This window comes from Diabrotica undecimpunctata, chromosome 4, assembly GCF_040954645.1.
Source record: "Diabrotica undecimpunctata isolate CICGRU chromosome 4, icDiaUnde3, whole genome shotgun sequence".
NCBI lineage: Eukaryota > Metazoa > Arthropoda > Insecta > Coleoptera > Chrysomelidae > Diabrotica > Diabrotica undecimpunctata.
The window spans coordinates 100743171-100757191 of record NC_092806.1 but is presented as its reverse complement, the minus strand read 5'-3'; positions in this window follow the sequence as shown (position 1 = coordinate 100757191).

Sequence of the window (14021 nt, the reverse complement as noted above, 5' to 3'; positions counted from 1 at the left end):
ACTTCGCTGGAAAGCTCACGTGAAGAAGAAAAGAGAAGAACTAGGCATCCGCTACAAGAAAATGTATTGGTTAATGGGAAGACATTTCTCTCTATCCATAAATAATAAACTCCTAATCTATAAACAAATACTAAGACCAGTATGGACCTATGGCTGCCAACTCTGGGGCTGTGCCAAGCCTAGTAACATCAAAGTAATCCAGATATTCCAGAATAAAGTACTGAGGAACATCGTAGATGCGCCTTGGTACGTTAGGAACAACGACCTTTACCGGGACCTCAAGGTGGAAGACGTCAATCAGATAATCAAGAAATTTGCAGGGAGCCATGAACAACGACTCCATCATCACGTAAACGTCGAGGCTATCCAGCTCCTCGACAATACGAACCTAGAAAGAAGGCTCAAAAGAACAAAGTCTTTTGAACTGGAATAATGAGTGAGTGAAAAGCAGAGTAAAGTGTTGTGCGAGTATGCATGCTAAATTTAATGCTAGTTATTAGAAATAATAGGAAAGATACTAGTGAGTAGACACCTAATTTTAAGATTTCATTAGTAATTTAAGTTAGAAACAAATTAATAATTGGTCTTACTGACCAGATTTTAATGTAAGTACACTTCTGTGTCTTTAGTAAAAAAAAATATTCGAATGTAGGTTAAACAGTATTTAGTATTTGGGGATAATACAAAGCTGTAGACATTATTGGAAAGCAAACTATAATAACTACGATACTAAAATTTTTAAGATTAAACATTTGAAACCAGTAATACAAAAGTAAAAGCCATATATGAAAACCTATAAGTAATTAAACGATGATTAGTGGGCCTCAAACAGTGGTTTTAAAAAAATAATAATTCCAATCAATTGAAAAGTAAGTGATTTAATGTTCTATATTTTATGTTCAGTAATGATGTTGGATTTTGTTCTATTAAAGGTAAATAAACTAAATGTGATGTTTAAATATAATTTTTTTTCATAGCTAATGTTAAAGTGTTGCTATAAAAACTGTTTTGAGTAGATAAAGTATCACTTTAACTGCAAGAGTAAATAAAGTGACCCTTTAACAGCAAGAGTAGATAAAATGTTTTAACTTTTTTTTATTCAATAAAATTTACAAATTCAAACAAATTAAATTTTAAAAAGAACTGAAATTTTACAATTAACATTATTAGAAATCCACAAGGAATCTACGTTCCTGTAGTTGGCTGTATACCATATATTAAAAAATTTATTAAAATCCTTTGTAAAAGGTATATATTTAAAAACCCAAACGGGCTATGTTAGACAAAACGTTTTCGGAATCCATATTCCATCATCAGTGTCTAGGAGTACATGAATGTAGTCACTAAATATATGGGTAAAAACCCGTTAAAAAATAATTAATTACATTTGGTTTACAGTATTTCTTATAAAATATTAAGATGTTAAAGTTACCGTTGGATTAGGTAACATGGCGACATATGACTCCAAGTGAAGTTGCTAGTCTTGAGACGGTGTATCTACGAGGACTTTATTTAGTTGCTTTATTTAGGTTGCTTCCATTAAGTCCTTGTAGATACACCGTCTCAGGACTAGCAACTTCACGTGGAGTCATATGTCGCCATGTTACATAATCTAACGGTAACTTTAACATCTTAATATTTTATAAGAAATACTGTAAACCAAATGTAATTAATTATTTTTTAATAAATTTTTACCCATATATTTAGTGGCTACATTCATGTTCTCCTAGACACTGATGATGGAATATGGATTCCGAAAACGTTTTGTCTAACGTAGCCCGTTTGGGTTTTTAAATATATACCTTTTACAAAGGATTTTAATAAATTTTTTATTATTAGAAGAATCTATTTTTTGAGCATCACAACTTGTGCTTGTTTGCTTAAACACTTGATTCGAGGTACTGGAGTGATTTTCTGGTCCGCCAAGTATACACTTGGATACAGCAATATTATTGCTTATTGACTTATTCAATGTAAGATTCTAAAACAGATGACGATTTCCATCCACCTAAACGTTTAACTTTTACTGGCTCAGCCCCAGAATTTGCGAACATAGTAGCTGAAGAACGACGGAAACAATGCCCCGTGTACATTTCTGAATTTGCAAGTTTTAAAAAATCTGCAATCTTCTTGGGAATAATATATATATTGTTAATCCCCACCGGTTGAGTAGTGCACTTTTGCTGTCGGTAATTTACAAAAAACTTACTGTGAGGTACGTTTTTAAGGCGCAAGGCAATATACTTTCTCACAATTTCCAAGAAACTCAGTCCACTTTTCTTGTCAGTAATACAAAACGACCTTTCCTAGTTGGTTTTAGTATTAGATAATGAAACGGTTATCACCGATTTTCTGTCGTCCACGTTAAACATTTCTAACTTGTACAATTCATCGGACCTAGTCGCTCCATGTACACCAAAAATAGCAATAACCTTCATCAACAAATAGACACCATCAGGAGCTTCTGTCAGAAATTTAATAATCTCATCTGACTCCAAGATTTTTGACTTTTTAGCTTTGGTGGTTAGGTGGTTAACTTGCTGAATTAAGAAATGTCACAATTTTCATTCACCAGCAACGTACGCTTCAGCATCAAATAATACGACCATAATGACGATGGCATCGCTTTCTACAACTTTTTAGAAAAATACGCCAGAACTATTTTTTCACTCACGCCATTGATATTCTTAATGCTTTTCCACTTTTTGAAAGACTGGTATTCTTTCTCATACATCATCCTAGATTTTTGTGGCAACAATAAACTTTCTGCTTCCGACGCTACATTTTCTATACCTGATGGCAGGTTTTCCTTTAATTGTATCAATTCTTTTCCGTCCATTTCGTATTTATTCGCTTTGTACACAAAACACAACAATATTCTCTGAAAAAACCAAAACGTAACATTTGTTTGACATTTGTTGACAGAGTAATTCATATCCCTAGCAACGGAGCAACACAATTGCGATTTTTGTGCTAAAAATTACAATTTTCTTTGAAATTATATTTTTCACCTGAACTTGAAGTTTTGCTATAGAAAAAAATATTGTATTGCACACAACGATAAAATCGCATTATCTTCTCGAGCATAATTAGCGTTTCGACTGACGTCTCGACGCTAAAAAATGCTCTCGAAGATAAAGTACAATTTTATCTTCTTGTACAATAAATAACTAATATTACACACAAGTAAATTTATTGTAAAAATGATATTTTAAATATAGTAATCATTCTGTTTACTATACGATACTACGCTAATAGTCCCTTGAAATGTTAAATTTTTGAGAGGACACAATTTTATTTTTTTTTGTGTGAGGGTGGTTAGTATAAGCTTAAGTTCAAGGTTGTGGGATCACTACCTCTAGCTGCCATCTTGAAAAAGAAAGGCAAATGTTTTTTGCGTTGTATCTCGTAAATTAACAACCATAGAAAAATACATAATTCGTAGGAAACTAAATTTTCTAAAACATTATTTGTATTACTTTTTATAGTAAAATTTAAATTGAAAATGTTCTAACAAAAATAAATAAAAATTTTTAAACAAATTTCCTTTTGGGTCTTAAACTTTTGAAGTTATACTTCTATACGCGCGCTCCTCGTTGGAGAAATTTTTATGGGATTGAATCTGTGAAATCATTGGATATGTAAGATAATGAGTAAGAGCGTTAAGAGCGAGACAGAAGATATATTTTCTCTCTCTCTTCCTGTCTCGAATATAAAAATGTTCCTTTTGTATATAATATTTAATATTATATATATTGTATGTATTTATTAATATTATTATATATGTGATATGTTTTGTATTATTTATTAAATGTTCATAATTATATTAGTCTTTTGTATTTTAAAATAATAATCTTAATAAATCACTGTATGACCCAGAACTGTCAATTTTGAAATACGTTTGTGTCATGTCCTCGGTAGTATAGTAGTCAGTATCCCCGCCTGTCACGCGGGCGACCGGCGTTCGATTCCCAGTCGTGAGGACTTTTTTATTATATTATTATGGTAAATTAAACATATGCGTAAGTAGAAAAGTTATGTATATTATTGTCATTTTTAAATACTTATGAATTATGCAGTTTAATTTGTATTGTATTATTATATTGAATTATGTTGCACTGTATTGTAGTGTATTTTTTTATGTATATTATTGTCATTTTTAAATACTTATGAATATTGCATTTTAATTTGTATTGTATTATTATATTGAATTATGTTGCAATTTATTGTATTGTATTTTTATATGAATAACAAAATAAACAGTGAATTTTACTGCAGAGTATGTGTAAAAAAATTTTTGCATTCAACTCCTTTCATACATATATGAAAATAAAAATATACATTTTCATTAAAATATTGATTCAATCCTTCATTTACTATACTCCTATTACAGGTCAAATGTTGTTTATTAATTGTTAGTAAGTTGTTATTAATTATGTTTCTCTTTCTGCTATGTCTTACCTATAACATTACATATGTAATGATTGTGCAGCTTGACTCCCAAATAAATTTGTAACGGCGAATGGGTGTATAGAAGTGTAACTTCTACCGGCAGTCCCACTGGACTGCCACACCCGTTTTTTTTTGCCATTTTACAATAAAATGGTATTCGAGCAATATTAGGGAGATTGCTTTTTAAAGAGTAGTTTTCACTATAAATCTTTAACTTCATTAATTTCTCTGGATTTTACAGTGCTCCGAATTTGATCAGGTTCTTGAATACACGCCATCTTGGAATAAGTGATTCAAAGGGTTTTCGTACTGTATCTCGTCGCCTACAAAAAATTGTATTTAACAAATTAAATTGTCTAAAAAATGTATTTCTATTATTTTTTTCGTAAAAACAAATAAAAAAGTTATTAACAAAAATAAATAAAAAGTTTTGAACAAATTTTTTTTGGACCTTATAACTTTTTTCTGGTCATTTTACAAAAAAAAGTCATCAGATTACTATTAGTAAGGTTTTAAGCAATCATTTTTACTAAAAATGTGTTTATTTTCATTAATTTCTGTGGGTTTCAGAGCACCCCCGAAGTTTACCGGGTTTTAAAATAGTCAAAACGAACTATCAATCTTAGTTTTTTATTACCTATCTTTTTATTCATATAATTTATTATTTTCTTAACATTTATATGGTATTGTTAGTTTATTATCGCCCTTTTTCCCGACCACTTATGAGGTAGAGTCTAAAGGCGCGTTTTTGAAGTGGTATCCCCATTAGGCTTAGTTCATTGACAATTTCCACACATACTTTCACAGTTTTACTTACAGCTGTAAAATAATAATTTCAGAAGTTCAGGGTGTGCTGAAGTTTTGAAAGTTTTAATTGATGTCCAAATTTTTCCATGCTTTTTCCAGTCCTCTCTCTTGGACTGCTTCCTTCCTAAAGCAGTAAGCCAGACAAGAATTTTAATGTCCTCTGCTACAACAGTAACAGAATCATAGTATTAGTATTTTTCTTGTGACGCAAGCTTACTAGATGTTGTAAGTTTTGTGGTGGCGAAATGGGTCGATAATAAGTAATAATAACGTAGAAAGATGGCACACCTTATTCCAAGATCGCGAGTATTTAATTTATTTAATCATGTTTTTTCTAGCAAAACCTAATCATGACTACTCCACCAGAAATTTAAATTTTGATTTGAATTTACCGATTCCATCCACTGAGTTATTAAAGAAATCTATATTCTATTTAACAAAAAAATTAGACAATTATCTCTTCTTGCAACTTAAATTTAAAATTTCTGTCCTTAAGTTCCGTAAAAAGAAAAAAACCCATCTATCTGAAATCCATATTGTTCATTGGAAGAATTTCTTTATATATATATATATATATATATATATATATATATATATATATATATATATATATATATATATATATATATATATATATAATATATATATATATATATATATATATATATATATATATATATATATATATATATATATATATATATATATATATATATATATATATAATACCTGTTAATAACTTCAAAACTCAACAGCTTTCGAGATAATCGCATTTTACAAATCAGCTGCATAATTCTAATTTAAGGCAATTACTCCAGGCAATGAAGGAAAATTAGGCAGAGACGTAAATAAATCTTAATTTTCGTATAAAATACCTTTAACTAAATTTAATAGTTAACGAAATATTAAATAAAATAAATATATCATGAGGATAATAATTAATAGTAGGATTTTAACAAAATAACAGAATAATGGGATTTTACATTAAATATTTTACGTTCTATGTTAAATTAAAGTTATAATCAAAACATTTTGTTTACAAACCAAATTAAGAAAAAGTTAAACTAAAAAACATAACTCTTGTCAAAAGTAAGTGTTCGATGTGTCTACTATTTTCATTAAAAGAAGAAATTATAAAACAATAATAAAAAGTATTGAGTTGTACGGCCCCGAACTTTGGAAAATCTATCAAAGAAAAAAATTAAAACTTAAGGCCACAAAAATTGACTATAGAAGACGATACTGCCAGCACACTAGACTTAATAGGGTGAGGAACGTATATCTATATAATGAGAAAAGTGGAAATTGATTGATAGTTACTATCAAAGAGCATAGAATGGAATTAGTAAATATGTAGTTCATATACTAGCCTAACAATAAATGAAGCGAAGAAATAAATCTCACAATTTTACCAGACGAATATAATAAAGTAACAACAGCGGGGGAGAAGAACCAAGATATGTTTTTCATTAAAAATCTTTAAAACACATGGTTTCAATTTTTTCTTGGTCCATATCTAGTAGTTCCGTAGTTTCATCCCTTCCTATACATAGGTACTGTGTTTGTTTTTTAATGTGGACCACCAGTCTATAGTCATTAATTTATAATTATCCTTGACAATTTATTGTAAACTTTTCAGTTTTAAAGTTGTGTACACATTTTTAATAAAATGTTTACACATTTTTGTATGCTGTCATATAATATCAGAAATTACAAAATAAATGTTCGATTGCTTAGTTTATTACAATTATTAATTTAATAAAGCTAGGTTGGTGGAATATCCATTTAAAATAAATGAATAAAATTATTTATGCAATGTAATAAATGGCACTGCAGTAGTTATTATACAAAACAATTTTCTGTCGCAATATAAATGAATTTTACGATGAACTATTCATTATTTAAACATATTCTCAAATAATAAGCTCAGTGTTTAATAAATTGATTTATGAACGGTTATAGCATCGTGATTTTAGAGCAAACGTAACATCGCATAATGTAGATAAAATTTGTTTAATAAATAACATATTGGTTTCTATAAAAGAATCATTTTTATTTAAATTGCTTAATGACTTAAAATATATTGAAATTTTATTAAAATGATAATTTTTCGACTGTTCTAACAACCATTCAAATTTCGTCATTTTGTGTCATGTGGAACAATTTCACCCAATTATGTCAACATTAGACTGATAATTGCATTCAGTGCAATTTTCAATCCCGATGACAACACGATCGAGTTTGACAACTTCATCCAAATAAATTTCAAAATATCACGTTTTGGCAATGAGAATGTTCGTTCAAAGTATAAATGCGCTAATCAAAGAAAAAATTCCCAGAAATACAACCTACAGTCAAATATATTTGGGGAATATTAAATATTTAATTAATTATTAAATAATGAATAGCAACGAATCTAATGTTAACTTAAATTTTAATAATTGTACTTTCACTAACTGTACTTTTAATAAATAAATGTTTCGTTATGTTGAGTTATGATTTTTTTTTTCGAAAAATTATCCGCCGAATATCCCTCGGACATTGATGAACGCCTCATAATTTTATGACCCAGCCTTCGGCTTCGTGCTGTTACCAAGGAACGAGCTTTCGATTGTCATGAAATTATTTCGTCTGTTATCAATGTCCTAGGGATATTACTACTGATAACAGTTTGACAATAACCAATTAGATAATAATTTCAATATTTTTTAAACTGTAATTTTTTTTTATTTACAAACTCGCATCAGCCTGTAAGGCTATTAGCAAAAAAAGAAAAAGTATTCACAATAATTGAATAGCGCAACAATTAAATTTTGTATAAATAGATTATTGCTTTTAGATATTGGATAATCACTTTGACACCACAATTTAAGAATAGTTCTCCCAAATTCTCCGGGATTCCGAATTTACATCAACTTACTTACAGTTTTCACTTAATATACTAATACAAAGATGCCTGGACGTCAATCAAGATATATACGCATGTTTTATTGACTATAATAAAGCATTCGATAAAGTACGACATAAACAATTAATGAATGTCCTGAAATCAAAGAAGATTGACTACAACGACCTCATGATCATATTAAATTTATACTATAAACAGCGAGCAAAAGTACGTGTTAGCAGTACGAACAGCTGTCAGAAGAGATTGAAATTAGATGTGGAGTAAGACAGGGATGCGTATTGCCGCCAACTCTTTTTAATGCCTACTCCGAAGAGGTCCTGAAAAAAGCTCTTGAGGGTGAAACAGCTGGTATAAAGGTAAATGGAGTTCCCATTAACAACATTAGATATGCGGACGACACTGTGATCTTAGCCGGAAACATTGAAGATCTTCAGAGACTGGTGACCAGAATAGCAGAGTATGGAAAAGAGTATGGTCTAACAATGAATGTCAAGAAGACGAAATTTATAAGAATATCGAAAACTCAAAGAAATAACGAGAATCGTCTAATAAACGGAACCAACGTCGAACAAGTGAACAAATATGCATACCTGGGAACAACGATTAACTCCACAAATGATTACAATCAGGAAAACAAAATAAGAATAGAAAAGGCTTGAGCAAATTTCAACAAAATGAGAAGAGTGCTGTATACCAGGGATTTAAAACTGGAACTAAGAGTTAGGTTGGCGGGGTGCTATGTTTTTTCGACTTTATTTTATGGAATGGAATCTTGAACCTTGAATGACACATCAATGAAAAAACTGGAATCGTTTGAGCTGTGGGTGTACAGAATAATTCTGAAAATATCATGGACAGAACACGTCACAAACAAAGAGGTTCTGGGAAGGATGAACAAAGAAATGGAAATTTTAAATACAATAAAAACAAGAAAATTAGAATATCTCGGACATATTACACGTGGAGAGAAATACACCTTGCTCCAACTGATTATGCAGGGAAAGATCCAAGGAAAGAGAAGCATAGGGAGGCGTAGAATGTCATGGCTGCGCAACTTGAGAGAGTGGTACGGATGTACATCAAATAAACTTTTCAGAGCTGCTGTCTCAAAAGTTCGAATAGCTATGATGATTGCCGACCTCCGCTGCAGAGATGGCACTTGAAGAAGAAGACTTACAGTTTTATGCAAGAAAGATCAACAACAGTTACTAATTTTTATTACAACGCAGCTGACGGAAAATTGAGATGTGTGCGAGGGAATAACAACTATTCTTAGGACACGTATGAGAAAGACTGATAAATTTCGGACTCGGTGCTTAGTCTTTGATGATTCTTATAAGTGTTGGATCAGAAATTAACGAAACTATAGAGTCATATTCCCTTATGCTGAATGTATGCCGATGAGAGTGTCAGTAGGAAATACTTAAAGGGATTTAAAACAAAAACAGGAAAAGCTGATTTAAGGTTTTAAACTTAGTAAAAAAAAGTAGGTTAATTGGAAGGTTTTTTTTAATATGAAAGAACTACAAATAAAATTACAACTTTAGATGGTGAAATGAATGTAAAAAGTAATAATTTTAAGTACATATAATGTGTATTATAGATTAATGAGACTATAATGTGAAAATGCATGAAGTAGAATTAAGGTAAGATGCATGAAGTGGAAATAAGCAAGTGATGTGTTGTATGGCAGAATTATTTCTATAAAATTAAAGGAAAACTTCTGTAAAACTGCTAAACTATCAGCTATAAGGTGGGTAACTGAATATTGGGCAGTTAAAAAGAAAGATAAATAACGAGTTCTTGTGGTGGAAACATATATTATTTAATAACATTAAGCATGAATCTATTAGGTAAAATCTAGAAGAGACACTGAATAATTCCAAAGCAGAACAAGTTAAGATGACTCAGACATGTTCAACGGCGAAGTTGAACGTAATCAAACAAATACGAAGAATTTCTGATTTGCGAGTTTCTGGAAAAAGTAGGAGAGAAAGACAAAAGAAGACCTTGGAGTAGATATTAAACTAGGACAGGTCAGTAAAAGAGGTTTCATATCAACCTCCTTGGGTATGACCTAAGATAAGAAGTAATTAAGAAAGCCGATTTCGCCTAGAAATAATGACAAAGATAATTATATTGATATAAAATAGTATTTCAAAAAAGTCACCCTGGAATTTAAATTAATATTGGAGGAAAAAAAAGGGAAAAGAGTAAAATTAAACCTAATATATACTATTGAGTAGCAATATTTACAACAATCTATCACAATACACTGAAAATTGAGGACACTGATTGGACAATTGGTTTCTGTATATGTAATCAAGCAGAAGGTACTGGGCTCAACAAACAAACAATAAATAAAATTTTTTAATTAAAAACTACTTAAGAAAGACCTGAAATTACTACTTTAACCAACAGAGAAAAAACCCATGACTTTTTAGTAGATTTGACTGACCTTTTATGTGGGCAGGTGTGGGCCAGGACTTGCTGAACGCGTACTCTCGTATTAACGATAACTCTGGGCATTCACATAGAACATGCTCTACAGTTTTATCTTCTCGTTCACACCTCCTATATAGAGGTGTGTCTGCTAGCTCCAGTGTGTGGAGGTGTTTGCTTAGTTGACAATGACCAGTTAAAAAACCAACTGCCAAACGTAGGCTTTTTCTGGTCAATACTAAGTACATCTTTGATGTTGACTCTTCAAGGTTACTTAGTGTTAACCTGGCAAGTTTATATCCTTTCCATTCTTCCCATCTTTATACGGTTTGCGTTTGGGAGTGACATTTGACAATTTCCGCGATTGTTGTAGTTGACTAACCAAAAAGATCCCCAGGTCCTAAGAGTCTTAGGCCTGCCGCCTTCCTAGATAATTGGTTAGCAATGCGGTTACCTTTATTCCTATTGTGTCCTTTAACCCACCTCAGGATGATGGTATTACCATTCGAAGCTTGAGTTAGTGACTCGTGACACTCCATTCGTGGGAAGCGTGGAATCAATTGGAGGAGGCCTATGTCCAACAATGGATGAAGGAAGGCTGAACAAGAAGAAGAAGAAGACACTCCATTATTAAACCTGATGTGACAAGTGGTCTATTCAAGGTTAGTAGCGCTTGTCGGCTATCTGTGCAGATCATTATAGTTCTCCCTGCTATACCTTTTTGGGTTATCTCTTTTGCGGCTATGGAGATACCAGTCAGTTCTGTCTGAACTACGCTGGCATTTTTGCCCATACCTCACTTTATTCTTAGGTTCAGTGATCTGGAGTATATCCCGCATTCTGAGACGTCTTTCATTTTGGAGCCATCGGTGTATATGCAATAGGGATTTACCACAACTTTGGTTCAATTGAGTCGCAGCCTGCCTGTAGCAGTGGTAACGCATCCAGCTCTCCCCGCCAGAAACGAGATCTCAATTGTCCCATTCCTACATTAAAGTTTGCACCAGCTGAGCGCAGTCGCATCATTGTCACTAGCGCCACCTCTTTAAGATATATATCTAGAGGCATGATGCCTATGATCAACTCCATTGCAGCAGTTGGTGTTGTTTTCATGGCACCTGTTATATTTATGCAAGCCATCCGCTGAATATGGTTTAGTTTGTTAATCGCTGTTGCCTGTAGCACTTTTGGTACTTAGGCAATAGCTCCGTAAGTTAGCATTGGCCTAATGACAGCGGTGTAACCCAGGCGATTACCCTGGGCGTGAGGCCCCCGACCGTTCGTCGACACTGCTCATAGGCAATACATGCTCTTTTAGCTCTACCATCTAAGTGTGAGTTCCATGTTAACTTCCTGTCTAGAATCCTTGGGGGTATTAAGCCCGTGATTCTGTTTTTCCTGGTAAAGAGGACCATTTCTGTTTTCTTAGGATTTATAAATAGTGAGTGTTCCTTGCACAATGTTTCTATTAGTCGGAGAGCAACTTGTGATCTCTCACATAGTGTGTTATCAAACTTACCGCTTTGCAGGACAGCAATATCGTCTCCATAGGCTATTGTGTAGAAACCGTTGTTGCCGAGTTGATCAACCAAGGTATCTAGAACTATATTCCAGAGTAGTGGTGATAGCACCCCTCCCTGCGGACACCCCCTCGTAACCATGCCTCTGACAGAAACGTCTTCAACATTTATGCTTATTGCTCTATTAGAGAGCACACTGAATATCCATTCGCTTATGGCCAGGGAAACATTCCTGAAGTTGAGCTGCTGGGTGATAGTTGGAAATGTGGTTTTATCAAACGCTCCCTCAATGTCCATGAATGTACCTAGGGTAAATTCTTTATTATCCAGCGATCTTTCAATTCTTCCCACTACATGATGCAGTGCAGAATCGGTAGATCTTCCTAAAGTATATGCATGTTGATTTGTGTGAAGTGGGTTATGGACCAGAACTTCATCCCTTATGTACCTCTCGCATAGCCTTTTCATCGTTTTCAATAGAAAGGATGTTAGGATAATTGGTCTGAAAGCCTTTGGTAGGGTGTAGTCCATCCTACCTGGTTTTGGTATGAAAACCACACGTATCTCTCTCCACTTCCTAGGAATATATCTCAAAGCCAAAAAGGCTCTGAATATTTCGACGAGGTGCGGCAGAAAGATATCCAGTCCCCACTGTAGTAGGGCTGGATATATGCCGTCAGGCCCTGGTGATTTAAAAGGGGTGAAGCACAATATGGCCCATTTTACCTTTTCCTCATTAATCATAGTTCTGGCGAGATGCCAGTCGATTATTGAAGGTATGATTGCTTGTTCCTTCCGGTTTGGTGCTGTTCAGACACTAGAACCGGGAAAGTGCGTTTTCATCAGGACCTCAGCACTTTCGCGATAGTTGGAAGTTTTGTTCTCATTTTCCTTCGTTAGTATGCCGACATGCCGATGTGGGTCCTTTGAGAGCGCTTTTTGTAGCCTGGAAGCCTGCGGGAAATCTTTGATTTCCTCACAGAAGATTCTCCAAGCAACTCTTTGTCTTTGTCTGCATACTTTTCCAAACTCTCTGAGATTTGATTGGTAATAATCCCAATTCTCTTTGAGTTTGGTGCGTTTCGCTCTATTAAAAGCTGTTCTTGCTAAGGTGTTCCAATTCAGTGCACCACCAAGAGTTGGTTTTGCGACTTTGACCATCCTTATTGGACAGGATTTTTTATAAGCATAGCTTATTTTGTTTTGGATAGATACCGTATACCTTTCAAATTCTGTATTAGTTCCTGGAGTTGAAGCCGTTTCATTCCGCAGAGCATCTTCTAAGAGTCGGTTGTAGAGTTCTACATCCGTCCTCCTAGGGTCGCACGATTTGATAAGGCTTTTTTTCAGACTAATATTATAGGTAAGCCAGCGGTGATCAGACATGAAAATATACTCCGATACCTGCCAGTGAGGGATAGGTATTAGAAGACACTAGTGGCTCTAAAATCTGAGGAAATGGTTTGGGTTTACATCGTTCTAACTATTTAAAACAGGCATCTGAGAAAGAAGATGAAGAATTAATTTACAACCTCTGACACTTAATCATGCTGTCACCCATAAAAAAAAACGGGTGTGGCAGTCCAGTGGGACTGCCGGTGGAAGTTACACTTCTATACACGCATTCGCCGTTACAAATTTATTTGGGAGTCAATCTGCACAATCATTACATATGTAATTATATAGGTAAGACATAGCAGAAAGAGAAACAGAATTAATAACAACTTACTAACAATGAAGGATTGAATCAATATTTTGATGAAAATATATATTTTTATTTTCATATATGTATGAAAGGAGTTGAATGCAAAATTTTTTTACACATACTCTGCAGTAAAATTCATTGTTTATTTTGTTATTAATATAATATTACAATACAAATTAAACTGCAA